General features: G+C 42.4%; 1 long non-coding RNA gene across 3 annotated transcripts in view; it reads left to right on the top strand.

Moving 5' to 3' along the window:
• The window catches only part of LOC147029776 (uncharacterized), a 169446-nt gene that overhangs the window by 138521 nt on the left and 13425 nt on the right, over window positions 1-17500 (top strand). The gene's annotated exons all lie outside the window — the stretch shown is intronic.

Here is a 17500-nt window from a genome sequence, read left to right as displayed (position 1 = left end):
AGAGACAAGTCTTCTTAGTTTGTTTGACACGAGAATGTCGCATGATGTATTGGGCATAAGTGATTCACTAAAGACAATAGGCACCGTCGACTTTGATCCCGCAAGTGTAGCCATTTCAAAAACGCAATGAATTAATGTCACTACCAATCATGGATCCCATTACCATGCTTTCTCTGTGGAGCATGTTGACTGCTCTGTAGTTGAGTTGGTTGTTCTTTGTATTCTTTCCTCCCCCCCCCCCCCCCATTTTCCATGCAGTTGCTGTATGTAATGAACAGATGAGATGTAAGTTTGGCCGAGCAAAATTTTTAGGACTTTAGTGTGGTACTCCCTGAGTCTGGTGTGGGGTAATATTAAGCCATTGAATTTTTGACCATCTCATCTTAAAAAAATAATTCACATTGAAAAATGAAGGCAACTCCATCACAAGTATATCTGCTCACTGGACAAAGGCTCAAATCTGACATATGGACCACCGAGTGGTCTTCATCCAGGATAAAATCAGTCATGGGATGACTTAAGTGTAAACCCCTTGGTCTTCAAAACGTCAGACCAGCACTTTGCCTGCTGGGCAACTGTACATGTTGGTAGTGCCTTCAATTTTCAATATGGATCTTCCAAACTACAATGTTTTTTTTTGGTTTGTTGTTTTTTTTTAGCAAGAATTCAAACTGGGTGAGGTAGACATGAGATTTGGGAACCTGGGCTTGCTCTCTGTCTATTGTGATGCCATCGTATGAAACTACTCAAGTTGTTTCGGTCGTTACTTATCCAATTTCAATCAAACTTGACAGGAAGATTAAGGGTCACACAATGGAGGTGGTCAGCGACTTCATTTGCCCCCCTACCAAAGTGGGTGGGGGGGGAGTAGAGGGTGGGGGGCTTCACCATGGACAAAATATGTGTTAAGGTGAATATCTGTGTTGAGATAGCTAACCGTGCCTTTTCCAAGACCTTTTTCTACAATGAAAGTAATAACAACACTAATGATAATGGCATAATATTAGTGCTATTACAAACCAATATTAATCCTGGACTAATCATTTCCCCTCCCCCAATAGGGTTTCTCTTCCTTGGACTAACGCTGTGTTAATATACATCAATAACTTATCATGGTGTTTTGTGGTGCACCCCAAACAGAAGTAAAAACTATGATAAACCACAAACACATACGATTACCTTTTTAAACAGTCGCTACTGCTGTTTAACACTAAACTGAAAGGGAGGAAACCCAAACTTCATGAGGCATTCTTTGAGCCCTTGTATTCTGTAATCTATATACCCCAGAGAGGATAATAACACGACCCTTCCTGCTTCTCCCATTGGGAGTTGTGTGTACTAATCTCTTAACAGAAAGAAGGGCTCCAAGAGTCAAAGTTTCTCCTATCTTTGCCTTGTGACCTTAGGTTCCAACCAATAGCGTTTCCCTTGTGTTGAAAAAAACGCGTTTCCTTGTGGAAATTGTCCCTTTAGAAATTGTCAATAAATTGATGACCAAAGCATCCCAAACTGTTCAAGATGGTTGTAGCTCTGCCAGGTGGGCAGCAGTTCAGAAGTGAGGTTCGGCTCAGTGGTTTGAATGTGGGATAATTTGGGGGGAGGGGGGATGAGTCGAGGTGGTTGAGATGATGGTGAGAAGGAGTTTGAAAGTGTTGTGTGTGCAGGTGACCAAATGGAAAGGAGACAGGGTGAGGAGTTTGATAGGAAGATGCAAGCTGTTGTACGTTGGGGGGGGGGGGGGGTGGAAAGAGTAATGGCATGGGAATAATAGTATCGGAAGAGATCAGCAAGTAAGTGGTCAGAGTGGAAAGATGTGAGGGATGGGATAGTTAAGGCATGGGTGGTGATACAGAGGGAAATTGTTTGTGTTATCTCAGTATATGGGTCACAAATGGGAAGGACTGAGGTGGAGAAGCATGAATTCAGGGACATACTGGAGAGAATGATTGGAATGGTTGAGCTTAACTTGATGCTGTGCATTGCAGGGCACTTTCAACGGCATGTGGGAGTAGCAGAGCCAGGTGAAGAAGAATGTTTTGATAAATTTGGTTGGGGACCAAGGAATAGAAAGGGTAAACAGCTGTTGGCAATAAATGGGATGACCATTGCTGGTTCATTCTTTCAAAAGCGGGAAAGCCACAAGATCACCTATAGGAGTGGACAGCATAGAACAAAACTGGATTTGGTGGTGGGAAGGAAACAACAGTTATGGAGGGATAAGGATTGTAAGGTAGTGATGGGAGAGCGTGTTACCACCCAGCACAAGCCTGTGGTGTTTGTGATAAGGATGGAGAAAAGAAGGGAGGTTAAGAGCAGGGGTCAGAAGATTATTTGGTGGGGGAAATGTAGGGGAAATGTCATCATTGAGTACAAGGAGAGGTTGAGGGCTACATATGAGCAACTTCACAAAGAAGCAGAATGTTTGAAGTAGGAGTGGAAGAAGTACAGAGAGTTATTTAGGGGAATTACAGAAGTTTTTGTGGAAGGACATCAGAAAAGGGTGCATTGTTGAGTGATAGAATCAGGTAGGGTGGACAGATGAGATTGTGAAGGCAGTTGGTGAAAAAAATGAGGTTTGGAATAGGATAGAGAAGATCAAGGATATAGGGAGGCAGCTGGATGCAGGGTTGCTGCACCGGTATGGGAATAAAAAGAAAGCAGCAAGGAGAACTGTGGATAAGGCATGGAATAATATGGAAGAGATGGTGTACCACAAGTTGGAAGAGGATGGTGGGAGGAAGATGACACATAAATTGGCTCATGACATGGATGAGAATGGTAAGAACATGAAGTGCAGGGTGGTGATAAAGATTGGTTGCGGGAGGCTATTGACAGAGAGAGGGGTAGTATTGAAGGTGTGGGAAGGGTATTTCAAAGAGCTGCTGAACTGGGAAGGAAGCAACAGCAAGCTGGAGCTACCGGGTTATGTAGAGGGGAAATTGAAGTTTGTGGAGATCACAGAGGAGGAAGTGTAGATGGCATTGAAGAGGATGAAGAAGGGAAGAGCACCAGGCACTGATGAGGTGTGTACAGAGATGATAATTGCAGCATAAGAAGTTGGGTTCAGTTGGATAAAGAGGCTGCTGAATATATGTATATATATATATATATATATATATATATATATATATATATATGCATGAGAGAGGGTTGAATTTCAGAGGATTGGAGGACAGGGTTAATTTTGCCGATTATGGAAGGCGAAGGGCGATATTTATGATCCGGCGAAGTAGAGGGAAATTATGCTCCTAAGTCATGTCATTAAGGTTCTGGAGAGGAATCTGGATGGGAGGATAAGGAGGAGGGTGGAGATGGAGATCGTAGAAGAGCAGGAAGGGTTTTAGAAAGGATAAGGTGATGACAGATGGGATGTTTGTGCTGAGACAGCTGGCGGAGAATAGGTTGGAATTGCAAGGTAAGATAACATTGGGATTTTTGGACCTTGAGGAAGCCTACAGCACTGTCCTGAGAGAGGTGGCGATGGTGACACGGAGATGGGTGGGAGTGCTTGAAGCAGAAATCAGGTTGGTGGAAAGGATGTACAAAGGAATGAAGGGAAGACTTTTGGTTGGTCCTGTGATGTCTGAGGAGTTCAGCATGAACATTGGTTTGAGGCATGGAAGCTCGGCAGGAAGGTGAGCTTGAGGGTAGTATGGGGAGGATGCTGTGTGTATCTATATGGCTGTTGTGGTGGAGAGTGGGTGGGAGATGCAGGAAGTACTGGGGGAGTGAAAGGAGGCTTTTGGGAAACATGGGCTGAAGATGAGTATGGAGAAGGCTGAGATGATGTGGGTCAGGCAGCAGAGAAAATAAATGAATATCAAAATTCAGGAGATCAGGAGGGCAAGGAGACGAGGCAGGGAAATAGGTTTGAGTATTTGGGGAGAACAGTGACCGGGGATGGTAAGTCCAAGGCATAGATGCAGAGGAGGAGTCAGGTGGGTGAAAATGTGTTGATGAGGGTGGAGGGAGTAATGGCAGACAGAAAGAAATCAAGAAAATAGAAAGGGAAGGTTCTGATGTCATGTTTAATGCCAGCCTTCCTTTACAGTCTGGATACGGTAGCAATGACAGAGAGACAACAACAAAGGCTGCAGGTTTGCGAGAACAACTGGGTCAGGAGGATTGCAGAAGTGAAATGGGTGGATAGAAGTAGGATGCATGAACTGGCGGAGGAGATTTCTGTGCAAATGAGTTTGACGGGAAGATTGGTGAAATGCTTTCTGAGATGGGCTGGACACTTTTTGCAGATGGGGGAAGAGAGAATGGCAAAGAGAGTGGATAGCTTGAGAGAGTGAGGCAGGAGGAAAAGAGGTAGACTGAGGCTGAGGTGAGAGGATTGTGTGAGGAGATAAAGCCATTTGGTAGAGATGGTTAGAGAGTGGAGAGAGTTATCTGAGGACAGAGGGAAGTGGAGGAGTATCGTGGTCAAGGCAGGGCAGAAGCTTGGTGCCATTGGACCTCACCCCTTATAAAGGGAAAAGGAGGAGGAGAAGAAGAAGTAAAGCATTCACTTTAGTTCGATTATAGTTTTAATATCAATAAGTTGATACATCAGTGAGAGAGACACAGAGACAGAGACCGACACCGACACCATGTCTTTGTTGAAGCAATCCGTTGTCAATGTTCAAGTGGAAGACACAGTTTACCAGACTATTCTGCTTGAGTTATGTTTCATTATCAAGGTAGCTCTCCAGAAATGTAGTAAAATGCAGAGTGATGCAGATTTTTATGAAGACATGATCAGAAGAGCCAAATATCCTCGAGCAAGATAGTTTGCAGGAAGGTTGTACATTGTTTTGGTTGGGAATGAAGATGATGAAACGAGTTGTCCATATCTCCTTACAGAGTGTTGATGCTGCTGAAGCAGATTATTGGCACGGCTTATTCTTGGTCGTTTGCTATTGTCCTCAGTCAAGGGACTCCGTCAGCAATCAATCAGGGTAAGAATTTGTAATGTGTTCAGGATGCCGGCGATAACTCGCATATACTTCCTGATGGACTTCGTGGGGTTTTTAAAGTCTACCAACTAATGCTAGCACACGAGATGCCCAGGTGAACATCAATCCAATGGAGGGAATACACATTGATGAATCGTCCTGCTTGAGAAACAGCAGTGTACAGCAGTGATAAGCTTGGTCAGGATTCAAACCCAGGCATGACAGTTCAGAAGCAATTGTGCATACCTCTAGGTTATCCTGGCAGCCCCGGTATTGAAGAGGATGTTTTATGAAGTGACATTGAGAATGTTGACACAATGAGTGTGACCTTCATTGGAAAAGACCTTTATTCCTGTGCCGTGGCTCACTGCCATCCGTCATCCACTGCCATGGTGGAGGCTGAAATTGGGGATGGGGTGAACATTCTTTACCCCTTTACATTTAATATTAGAAATAAAACTTATTGCAATGTATTTCAATTTACCCAAATTGAAGCTCTTAGTCACAATGTGCTGAGTCACAAATTAGTGCAGATGTAATATTTTGAACTGTTTTTAGAAATTGCATCCTTCCACCTTTACCTTACTAATAGAGAATGTATCAATAGAATTGTTGTTCCAATCTAAAACGTACATTTTCTCCCTCCTTTCACCTTACCATTTGCGTGTTTCAGGACTCATACTTGGTAACAAGTACAAAACACTAATTGTCAGTTCAAAATGGGCCAAATCATTGTGAGACATTTTCACAATTGAAACAAGGTAGTCAACCATGCTCTTGTTTTCTAATGACTCATTTCAGGATGTTCACTCCCACGAATGCTCTAAAAATTAATCGGAGCCTGAGCAGGTGACTTTCTCGTTGACATTTGCGAATAGCAGGCATTTTACCAAATAGGCATAAAATCTGATATGTCAAAGCTATGAGGTTGAAGCATGGTTTTAGATTTAGACATACAAGAGTCGTCAGGTACTGTGACTTCCCTTTGCACAGTTTGCATTCAATCTCTGTTTGGCTTTTTAGAGAAGTCTTGAGATTGCTTTTGTCTTGCTTGGCTTCACTCCCTGGGTGAACTTTGTCAATATGTGTCATTGTTATTTTATTTATTCGCATCTTTCATGGCCTCTGGGAATGGTGACCCAGGGGAACAGCTCACATTTGAGAGCAAGAGCTGCTGCAATGAATGATCGGCCATGGAAATGTTATGCTTGAGTCGACATATGTTGTTGTTTGGGTTTGTATGACAAATACCAGTAAATATTTTAAATGCGTGAATCCCTTGGGGTAGCTCTGAAGACCCGAAGTGACATTTTGTACTTCATTGCCTGCTGTTGCACCTGCTGCTCTTGATGGGAGGTTCTTCCTACTTGCACAGCAGGGGATTAAGCTATCAAGATGACAAAGCATTTTTAAAAGGTGATGAAATTGTGTGAGCTTTCAAAAGGTAAAAGACAAATGTCAACATCAAAATCACTCTGCAACTTGCTCGGAGTATAGGGTAAAGCACCACCAATGGAGGAGTACATTTGACGCCAGTTATATCTGCCTTCACAAAAATGGCGGATTGTTTCACTACATCCTTCTCCCCGAACCATTCTCGCCTTATGTTCCCCCAATACAACTCCCTTCTTTCTCAAAATTTTACTCCTCCTGCCAAAATCTCCCCTCCAATTTATCTTCTGTCATCTGCCACCTCCCTGTCCTTCTTTCACAATCTGGGGGAAAAGAGTTTACGTCTGAGAGCAGAATCTGCATTGAATGGCTGACCATGAAATCATGTGTTTCAGTGGAGAGATATATATTGTTTATTTCACGCTTTATATGGAATCAACAGAACGTTGATTGAGGCATGTTAACAGCTCTAGCCTCTGGGTATCAAGGAGAGGCTGACATCTCGGCCGTTGACCTTTTGTCACAGCAAAAGCGACGAAGGGTAAACGTCTGACAAGTCAGCTTCTTGGTTTTCCAGTTTTAAAAGTGGGATACTTCTCAAATCAACTTCGGAAGTTGATTTGTCTGAGATACCTTGAAAAATGTTTTCCCTTCAAGTAAAGCTGTCTCAGCACAGTCACCACTGAAATACGAGTAAGGCAATAATGCAATCCAATACAAATCATTCAACTGTGATGCAAGCATCAAAATGAATACAAATGGTACTGCTCGAGGTAACATTTCTGTACATATATGTATAACAAGCTCAAATGAGCTAAGATCCTCGTCCTCTTAATGATGACGTCATAAAAACGAATATGACGTCATTGTGATGTATCAGGTTTGTGATAAATTATCTGTGCTAATGCCCGGCTTGATACCCACAAACAAAATTCGAACAGCTTGCCTAGTTTCGGAGATAATGGTATCGATGATTTCCATTAGTGGTGATATTACGGCGTCAACTTCTAGGAAGAATTTCCAAAATCAGAGATGGTTACTGCCTGCGCGTGGGCTTTCTGCATATACATGGCAAGTGTCACGAAGATCCAATGAAAACTCTGGGTTGTGAAACAAAAAATGTCAAAAAATAGGAATGACGTCATAAAAATTGATATGACGTCATAGTGATGTATCATATGTGCGGTAATTCATCTCTGCTAATGCCCTGTTCGATTCCCGCAAACAGAATTCAAAAAGCTTGCCTAGTTTCGGAGATAATTTTTAGGTGATTTCCATTAGCGGAGATATTTTGATGTCATAACTTTTTTTCTAGGAGGAATTTTCAAAATCGGAGATGGTTACTGTCTGCGCAGGATATTTGTACATATATATGCCAAGTTTCAGGAAGTTTCGAAGAAAACTGTAGGCTGTGAAACAAAAAAGTCCACAAGAAGAAGAAGAAGAAGAAGAACAACAACAACAACAACAACAACGTGAGAAAGACTTAGAGATCCTCCACGAGGATCTAAAAATCTTCTGTCCAATAATTCCACTGATTTTTATGGAGAGCAACATTTTTTTTTTTCTAATGTGTTTTGTTCACATTCTAGTCTGAAAACTTTCCTTATAAACTACTATCTTTTACAGTATATAAATGATGCGTCCATTGTGTCCACTGCGGTGAACTGACTGCAGAACGAAATGCATCCTTTAGGAATAAACTGGTTGGATGGTGGTTTTGGGAGGTGACTTCACTTTGCTGTCTATTTAATCCACTATAATAGCAGCATGAGGGTCTGCCTGGGTGAAAATGCACATTTATTGGTGTGCTCTTCATGCAGCAGTTTAATTAAACCACACATTGGCTCCTGTTATGACAGATGTAAAAATGCATTCAACTTCATATGTCAGCTTGTACGCTTGCCACCACCAAGAAATCTTGACAACAGGCTCTGAATGGAGTTGTGGAAATACAACAGGCAGTCAAAGCCCCTGGTGAAGTGAAAGTAGAGCATTTTTGTCTTGGAAAAATCAATGATGAGCAGATTTCTTACCTTTCGGCATAAGACACTTCTTTCTTCAATCATTTGGAAGGTGTTAAAATATGTCGCTTGGCTCTTCTCGGATGTATTGATATTTTCATCTGTATCTCCTTATGAAATAAAATTTATAACGTCACTAAGGAAGGTTGACAACGCTTGGAATGTTCACTGACACGCAATGAATCGACAGTCCCACACAATATGCCCTTTGAGAGGTCCTTTGCAGGATTTTCTAAGCCATCCTGTGAGGTGTTCCACTTTACTGATCCACCAGTAAATTGCAAGGAACATTTCAAAGGGCGAATTTCATGTTTTTATCAAGATATGGCCTGGGCTTGATCTCGAGAGACAATTTGATCAAGAGGCTGTTTGATTCTGTTTTTTTTTTTTTCCCCGTCTCTTCTCCGGTCTAGGGATTTCATTGCATCGACTGGAACTGAAAGGGATGGTTAGAGACATGTTTTGCTCCCCTTGGGTCTGGAACTGTGGACCAGAATAGAACTAAGTTCCTTGACTTTGCAAGAAGTCATGAACTTAGGGTGGCTGGCTCATCGCTGGACTTGGTATTCCATCGTTGGCGGTTTGGCAAAGGAGATTGACCATGTGCTTGTTGATGGTCGCTAGAGGATGATCCAGAACTGTGGGGTCTACCGGAGTGCTCAGTTCCTCAATACTGACCACAGGCTTGAAGTAGCAACTCTGCAGTTGCAGCTTAAATCCAGGGGATTGGTACCATCCCAGCCTTGGCTGGATGTTGGCAAGCTCAAGTGTGAGAGGGTAGCTGAGGAAGCTGCAAGCAGGCTGAGTGGAGATTTGGGGGTCTGAGTGCTTTGGGAATCTTAAAGAGTTGTGGAGTGCCTTCAGGACCACCGTCCTTGATGTTGCTGGTGGATGCCTTGCGACTCACCGTAGGGCGAAGAAGAATTTTGTCTCTCAAGGGACACTGGATACCATTGACCAGAGTCGCAGGGCCAGGTAGAATGGCAGAGCTAAGCTGTTCAGGGAGCTGAGGCGTAAAATGATTCATGCATTAAGGGTGGACAAGGAGGCCAACGAGCGAGGGAGCCTCGTGAGTGGTGGGCTGACTACATGCCTTCTGGTGGTAGCAGATTGGTCAGCATCTCACGGAAATGGGGATGGGCCAAGAATCTTCCTGGGGGATGGCCAGACGGAGGCCCCTGGAGTACCGGCGGAAAGTGGATGCAGCAACGAGCTGCTCTGGTGCATCCTACCATACCTGACTCAACCTGACCTCCGGTGTCTAGCTCCCTTTGCGTGCTCTCTCTCTCTCTCTCTCTCTCTCTCTCTCTCTCTCTCTCTCTCTCTCTCTCTCTCTCTCTCTCTCTCTCTCTGTCTCTGTCTCTGTCTCTGTCTCTGTCTCTGTCTCTGTCTCTGTCTCTGTCTCTGTCTCTGTCTCTGTCTCTGTCTCTGTCTCTGTCTCTGTCTCTGTCTCTGTCTCTCTCTCTGTCTCTCTCTGTCTGTCTCTCTCTGTCTGTCTCTCTCTCTCTCTTTCTCTCTCTGTCTCTCTCTGTCTCTCTCTGTCTGTCTCTCTCTCTCTCTGTCTCTCTCTGTCTCTCTCTGTCTCTCTCTGTCTCTCTCTGTCTCTCTCTGTCTCTCTCTGTCTCTCTCTCTCTCTCTCTCTCTCTCTCTCTCTCTCTTTAAATCATTTTATTGGCAGGATGGCCTAGACAGAGGTGTGTACACTCGACTCGAAGCTTTCTAGCCTGGATTTGAATCTCGGCCCGGCTATTAACTGTCATTCCGGTGTTTCACAAGCAGGGTGATTCATCACAATGTGTGTGGCATCGCTCAGATGGATGTGAAACGGGCGTCCCATCTCTTAGCATTAGTTGGAGGATGTTAAGTGTCCCATTGTGCCCTTTGCGTCGAATGGACGAGCTATCGCCAGCACCCTGGACAAATTGCCAATTCCTATCCAATTCTGCAGAGGGTATTGCATCAGTGGCACAGCCAGGCGCTCAGCCAATTATGCTACCCTGCAACCTTGTGCTCCATATGCAAAAAGAAGAAGCTTCCCTTATTTGTCAAACCATTTCCCTCCTGTCAGTCTCTTGCTTATTTAGTCTTTATCCTCAATTATTTCATTCGTTCATAATCCCCGACCGATGCTATCTAAAAGAAAAACAGAAGAGAGTAAATCATGAATGTTCTGATGAATACCTTTTTTTTATTTATAAATCTCCTGATTTGAGAATCAATGAATCCTCTAACAGCCATGTTATAAGATGTATCCAGTTTCAAGCAAGGGGGTGAGAAGTGAAATTGAGGAGGGGTGGGAAGTGGAATTGAGGAGGTTCACTTTTCCTCATATACTTCATACTTTTTTTTTTGTATACCTTCTCGAGGCTCGTATGAGAGCGAACACACAATGCACAGCAAGGGGGTATGAGACAAGAGGGGCGGGAGTGGGAAGGACAAAACAGTGGGGAACAGAGATATTAGGAGTTCTGTGGAAGGGAAAGGGATGGGGCGGGAACATGGGGACATTACAAGATGGACATTACAGGGACTTTCAGGAAGGAAAGCAGGGAATTGAAGGAGATGGGCTTGGATGGATTATCGGGGGTAGAAAAGGTGGAGGATTTGGATGGGGAATGATAAGAGGTTATGGTGAACAGCTGTTTTGAAAGCCTGGAGGGAAGAATGGGATTGAATAAAGTGAGGGAGTTTATTCCAAAGGTGGGGAAAAAGAGGAATGAAAGAGTGAAGGTGAGCAGTGATTCGTGATTTAGGTAGTTTTACCAGAAGGGGGTTTTTGGAACACCTTGAGCACCCTGCGGAAATGTGGTGGGAGCAAATCACAGAGAGAGCAGGGGGGGGCGAGGCTGGAGAGGAGACGGTAGAAGACAGAAAGACCACCGACCAACCTGCGGTGAGAGAGAGTGAGAGGCCCGAAGACTCAGCCTCATCGCGGGAGATGCCAATGATCCGAAATGCCTTGGTTTCCACAGCATGAAGCCGAGGCAGGAGCACCAGCCTCGAGGAGAGAGCAGTACTCCATCAGGTTGCGGATGAAAGCTTTGTAAGTGGTAAGGAGCTCAGGTTGGCCAAGGAAGGACTTTGCACGACGGAGGGTTCCCAGTCGGCGACTGGCTTTGGAGGTGAGGTTTGAAATGTGGCTTTCCCAGGAAAGGTCATCACAGATAGTGAGACCCAGAAGCTTGAAATAAAGGAATTCTTCCAGAGGATTGTTGAGAAAGTGGATGGGGGGGGGGGGTTTCTAAATGGTCTTATCGGAGAGACATAGTGAGAGTGTGAGATTTGTCCGGATTGAAAGACTTGTTCCACGTGTTGGACCAGTTTGTGATTTTAACCAGATCTGCAGTGAGCGAAGAAGCTGCTGCTTGCTGGTCTATGGGATGACACGTGGTGTGGCAGAGGGTGGAGTCATCAGCAAAGAGATAAAGAGGATTTTTCAGAGAGTCGGAGAGATCATTGATGAAAACCAGAAAAAGAACAGGGCCCAGAACGCTACCTTGAAGAACTCCAGCCTGGACAGTAAGAGGGGATGAAAGAATTCCATTTATGGCCACATGTTGACTGTGACAGGAGAGGAAGTCTGCGAGCCATGAGTGGAGATGGCCTTGAATACCAGAGGAAGAGGGTTTGGTGAGCAGGGCAGGGTGCCAGACCGTGTCAAAAGCACGTGATATGTCCAGGGATATGGCTCTGATTTCATGTCCGGCATTGAGGATCTCCGTCCATTGTTGGGAGAGCAGAAGTAGCATATCCAGGGTAGAGTGACCTGGACTGAAACCAAATTGAAGATCGGAAATCAAGCCATTGGAGAAGAGGAAGGATTTCATGTCTGAAGCAAAAATAATTTCTGGAAAAATGTCAAATATTGACAGCGTATCTGAAATATTACTTTGTTGTATAAACAACTGCAGTCTGAATGGAGTTTGGAGGATTTACAGACCACATTTGCACATTATATGATTAATGCATGGCTAATCCATGAAGAACAACTTTTAGTTCAGAGAGTTCCCCATACAAAAACAGAAAAATGCATCACAAACTCTCATAGTTGGCCATTGGTAAGACTCGTCCCATTGTTTTGACCAGTGAGTCATCTTCATCTGGGACTATGCAAGCAATGTGAAACAGGTGCTCAATATGCTATGGAGAGGTGCGAAGGAAGGAAGGAAGTTTAACCATTGGGGGTGAGGGGAGGAGGAGTCATTTGTTCATTGATAAATCATAACTCATTGCCTCATTCGGTGTGGTTGTGCATCTCTTGAACATGTGGATGTATATAGAGGTTGGTGCTTGTGGGCAAGGGTATTGTGTATGCATGGCTACCATTGTTCATGAAGCACCATACGTGTTGCTCAAGAAACACAGACCTTTCTCTGGTAATGGTCACCGCATTAAAAACTCACTTGACCTATTCCCAGCTGTGCGAGAGTATGTTTGGGGAAAGACTGGAAGATATTGCCTTGGATCTGTGTTCTGTTCAATCAGCACATGTCAATTTGGTGAATCAAACCTCCAACAATCAGCACATGTCAATTTGATGTACCAAACCACCAACAATCAGCACATGTCAATTTGGTGTGCTAAACCTCCAACAAATAAGCACATGTCAATTTGGTATACCAAACCACCAACAATCAGCACATGTCAATTTAGTGTGCCAAACCTCCAACAATCAGCACATGTCAATTTGGTGTGCCAAACCTCCAAAGTTAACCTGTGTTTGTTGCAGGGTGTTCTGCAGAACGTGGTGTATCAAGATGCAGAGATGAGACATAAATTGGACTTACAAGGGAAATGGAATATCGGTAGTAGCCTACCCCAGACAAACATTGGAGGCACAAAAAAATAGATTTCATAACATGGTGAATACCATAAGAGCAGTAAATTTGTTCCACAGTTGTGCTAGTCACCTAATTTCCTGGAGCTTACACATTCAAATCTGCCTGAAAACAGCAACATTTCAGTTTTGAATTGATATATTTTGGAAACGAGGCATATTTCAGGAAAATTGCCATGCTGATACCACCTGGATCATTTGAGGACCTTTAGGGATAGTGTAATCTGCCTGCTTCACCTGGTCTGGGGTTCATGTTGCATCAGTTCAAATACTAGAGTTGACTCTTCATATTCTCCAGCAAATTTGCAATGTGCACTGATAGTGGGGCAGATTAGTGTCACAATCGACCAAATGGTGATACAAGCACCAGACTTTGCACATACACCCCCTTTAGGTTACCTCTTACAAAAAAAAACGTTCGCCACTTGAAAATCCAAGATGGCCGCCAATCATAGCCTATCATGACATTTTCAGCCAAGAACTTGATACAGGTAACCGATTTGAATGATCTTGGTGTTATGTTATTGGTGTTATGCTCAAGCCAATTCTACATATTTGAAACATCTCAGATGCTTTATTTTATCATTTGTGACCATTTTAACCCTCGCTGATTGGTTTCCAGTAATATTAAGCATTTGCTATGCAGTTCATTTGCTATTCTCATTTACCTATAAAAAAAAAAATACCTATGCAGTTCATGCTCTGCTTACAAACTGCTTGGCTATCATGGCTAAACTCGCTGTCAAAGCCATCTGGTTGCTGAGTACGAGATAGCATAAGGTGCTAAAAATGCAATAACAGCTTTACCCTTCAGAATTACCCTTTATACTTTATCCTTTAGAACCCTTTAGATTTACCCTATATAACCCTCTAGAATTACCCTCTAGAACCCCCCAGAATTTACTCTTTAGAATTACCCTTTAGAATTGACCATTTATAACCCTCTAGAATTACACCCAAGAATCCCTTTGAAGTTACCCTTTAGAATCCCCTAGAATTTCACTTTAGAACCCCTTAGAATTATGCTTTAGAATTTACCATTTAGAACCCCTTAGAATTTACCCTTTCAAACCCTCAGGAATTGCACTCAAGAACCACTTCGAAATTTACCCTTTAGAATTATCACTTATAATTTACCCTTTGGAACCCTTTACAATTTCCCTTTGGAACATTGGAATTTACTCTTTATAATTTACCCTTTAAAACCCTTTGGAATCCTTAAGAATTTAGCCTTTCAAATTTCCCTTAAGAACCCTTTATAATTTGCTCTTTAGAACCCCTTAGAATTTACCCTTAACTTATATAATTTACTCTTTGGAATCACCCTTTAGAAGCCCTTAGAATCCTTTGGAATCCCTAAGAATTTACCCTGTCAAATTACCTTTTAGAGCCCCTTTGGAATTCACTCTTGAGAACCCCTTTCAATTCACCCTTTGGAACACTTTAGAATTTACTATTTAGAACCTTCCTCTCAAGCAGTGCTTTTACTGTGGAGTGTGGAGGTTATGCAGGCCTTTGATATTACTTATGACTACTATCTTTTTTAATTTTGAGTTGACAGGTGACTGTGATGAGTTTCTGTGAAGTCAGTGATGGCCTGGAAGGTGAGCAGAAAGCGAAATATTCCAGTGTCTCGACGTGAGAATGCCAGTTTGCTTTTATGAGCGGGAGGATGATGAGAGTAAAGATGGGACAGCTTTGGAAGGGGGAGGTTGAGGCTTTGGGGGGGAGGTGGGGTTGAGGTCTTTCAGTAGGGGTTGGAGAGCAAAGATGGGACAGATTTGGGAGGGGAAGGCTGAGTCTTTTTTGTTAAAGAGTTGTCAGAATTGCATTAGTGAGTTCACTCACAGTAAAATACTGTGTGTGTGTGTGTGTGTGTGTGTGTGTGTGTGTGTGTGTGTGTGTGTGTGTGTATGTGTGTGTGTGTGTGTGTGTGTGTGTGTGTGTGTGTGTGTGTGTGTGTGTGTGTGTGTGTGTGTGTGTGTGTGAGTGAGACTATAGGGGGTGACACAATCACCCTCTGGGTAATGTGCTCGTGCCCTTGAAAAATCCCTCTCACCAAAATAAAAATTAATAACTGGTACTTACGAAATCGTCAACTTGACCTCTGACCTTGTTTAATAAAAGTTGTCTCCAGAGAAGGTAGCGACGCAAACCAGAAGTTTCTACGATGACTCTGTACCAAACCATCAAAAATCGAATGTTTGACCTCACTGTGACCTTGACCTTTGACCGATTTTGACCAAAATCTAATCAACGCTAGCCATCACCCTCCTGAATCACGCGGTGTAAATTGACATTGGTGGCTTCTTCCGTTCTCGAGTTATCGTGACTACAAACAAACAAACACACAAACAGATGACGGAAGTCATCAATATACTAACGAAATCTTGAGATTTCGTAAGTAATAAAAATTAATTACCGGTACTTGCCATGCTCACTGCTTATAAAACAAGCACAATGAAGACCAATGTAATGAAGCTCTTCATTATCCAATGGGTTTGCCACAAGTCCAAGTTGTGTTTTGGAAACATGTTGCCTATCGTCAATGTGCTCTGCATTGTCGCTACTCATAGTCTGACCGAAGTGCATCCCCATGGCTTTTCTTATGCTATGCACCTTGCACCGAGACATTTATTTATTCACTCATTTTCCTTCTTTCATCGTTAAAATAAGATTAGATGTATTTGTCTCGCAAAATGTTCCTTGTGGTTACTGCTTTGTCGCTAACTTGTCTGTTTTTATCATTTTTCTTTGTAGCTGAAAGTAAACATTATTTTAGAGAGCCATGTTTGATCTCCATATTGCATCAATGGTTGTTCATTCGATCATTGTCACAATAACTACAATGACAACAATATCAACTCTTCTCTGATATTGCTCCCTCTGCTCTCTCTCTCTCTCTTTCTCTAACCCTCTCTATGTACTCCAAGATTCACGTGTTCTTCCAGTAAGTAACCCTTTTCTGGTTATACTTGTACTTTGTTTGACTTTGTGTGACCCAACCCTTATCTTTTAAACTGATATGAGCTGTTTGTACTTTGTTTGATCTTGCTTGACTCAACTCATATCTGCTTGGTTTTTGACTTGTTTGATCTTGCTTGACTTAACTTTTATCTGCCTGGGAACCTTGGAGCAGATAACCACACTCTAAAAAATAGACTGGTCTGAATAAAAATTTTTTTTACATTTATCCTTTAAAACAATTTGGCCTCATAATTTAGAATCATGGAAGAACTTCACAAATATTTGTCAATGGTGGTATTATGCAAAATCTCAAATCCGAGTCTTTTACCAGCAATATAGGAACAATTTTACGAATGTAAAACAAAATATTTAACTAAAGAAGATGCTCTTGAAGTGCTATCACGACTGAGTATCAGGTCTATCCACAATGGAAACTTGTTGAAAAGACTTTTTCAGCTTTGGAAAAATCGCAAAATCTAATCGACTGCTGTTAAGCTTATGTTCAAGTGATGAACAAATTATTGAAGACAATGCCGAACTGGAGTGTTTTATTAGGGATCTTTTTTAAGAATGTTTTTACCACAAAGAAAAGTAATGAACAAGCTATGTTTGCTTTTCTGAAAAATCTCTCCCAATTAAAGGAATCATGACTGCATTCTGTAGAACAAGATTTTACTGCAAAGGAACTTTTAATAGCTCTTGATAACCGTAATGATCATAAAGAACCTGGCTTTGATGGTGTACCTGTTGAATTTTACAAAACATTCTGAGATTTGCTTGGACCAACACTTGTAGTTGTTTTAAATTATAGTTTACAAGAGGGTTTATCCTCGAAGTTGCCACCGTGCAATTGTGTGCCTTATTCTAAAGGAGATTTACAGTCTTCACAGAACTGTTGGTCTATTTCTCTGCTTTATACAGATTATAAAATCTTTTCCAAAGTCCTTGTAAATCGAATAAAGCACTTTGTTAGTTTTTTAATACACTTTGATCAATCCTTTTGTATTGTAAATCAGTCCATTCATGACACTGTTTTTTTTTTTAATTCGGACTTGTGGGAAGTTTGTGCTTTTCAAAAACAGGATGCTGGTTTCTGTTGACTTGACCACGAGAAAGCCTTTGATACTATTAGCCATGAATATGTATTCCACACCTTAAAACTGTTTGATTTTGCAGCGACTTTTATTTCTCATGTGTTATTGCTGTACAATCATGTGTTTAGTGTTATTAAAGTCAGCAATAGTCTATGTGCACCATGGATGGTTGAGAGAAGAGTCCACCAAGGGTGTCCTTTATCAGGCATTCTCTACTCTTTCCTCTGTGCATCAAACCCCTACTAA

Source organism: Eptatretus burgeri, chromosome 3 (assembly GCF_056783735.1).
Source record: "Eptatretus burgeri isolate ZD-2024b chromosome 3, Ebu_testis_v1, whole genome shotgun sequence".
Lineage (NCBI taxonomy): Eukaryota > Metazoa > Chordata > Myxini > Myxiniformes > Myxinidae > Eptatretus > Eptatretus burgeri.
Note: the sequence above shows the minus strand (reverse complement) of the source record. Positions and strands in the feature narration are given on the sequence as shown.